At 42.6% G+C, this 964-nt stretch overlaps 1 pseudogene; it reads right to left on the minus strand.

The window, feature by feature from the left end:
- The window catches only part of LOC102859107, an 8,906-nt pseudogene extending 8,288 nt beyond the window's left edge, over positions 1 to 618 (minus strand).
- Between the last annotated feature and the right edge of the window lie 346 nt (positions 619 to 964).

The following is a 964-nucleotide window of genomic DNA, read 5'->3' on the forward strand; positions in this document are numbered from 1 at the left end:
CATTCCCTATCACTCCTCCCTGAGAGAGACTTCACCCTGAGTCATAAGGAAAAGGGGATGGCATATTCTCTTAGCTACTTCCTGCTGAAAAGGGGGAGTCTTTCTTTTACTTTTGAAAGAGAGGAGTGAACTGGGGGGGCGGGGGGAGAGGGCTGGACGGGTAGAGAAGTGCAGCAATGAATGAATGGAAATCCAAATTCTCTGTAAATGTTCATTAAAATTATTTTTAAAAATTAAAAAGAAACCCTAAAATGACCAATCTGAAAACCTAACAAAAATTAACACTAAGAGAAAATAAAACAAAATTTGCATTCATAAAAAAAAAGTGCTCTTAGTATGGAAGATAGCAGGCCTGGATTGGGCAGCTGGCTTAGAGCTTCCATGCCGCAGCCTCCAGGCAGGGCTTCTGCCTCATTGTTCTCAGTGGGAATGGGACACCCTATCCTTATCTTTGATTTTGGAGAATTTGACTATATGTCTAGTCCGTTTTGGGCTCCCTGCACTTCTTGTATGTGTATTTCCTCATTCTTCATGATACCTGGGAAGTTTTCTTCTAGGGCCTCTTCCACAGTGCTTTCTCAGTCCTTTCTCCGCACACCACCCCACCCCATCCCCCATGTCCTGGAATTCCAATCTTAGGTATGTTGGTCCTTTTGATATTATCCCACATGATTATAATATTTTCTTCATTTTCCTTCTGTCTCCTCTCTATTTTTTTTCTTCTATTATGAGAAGAATGGGAATCCCAGAACATTTAATTGTGCTAATGTGAAACCTATACTTGGACCAAGAAGCAGTCGTCAGAACAGAGCAGGGTAACACTGCATGGTTCAAAACTGGGAAGGGCGTACGCCAGGGATATGTCCTACCTCCATACCTTTTCAACCTGTATGCAGAGCAGATTATCCAAGAGGCTGGGCTCTATGAGGAAAAGTGTGGCATCAGGATTGGTGGAAGATCTATT

Source organism: Elephantulus edwardii, unplaced genomic scaffold (assembly GCF_000299155.1).
Source record: "Elephantulus edwardii isolate Elephantulus edwardi_28Jun2011 unplaced genomic scaffold, EleEdw1.0 scaffold00209, whole genome shotgun sequence".
NCBI classification, from domain to species: Eukaryota; Metazoa; Chordata; class Mammalia; order Macroscelidea; family Macroscelididae; genus Elephantulus; species Elephantulus edwardii.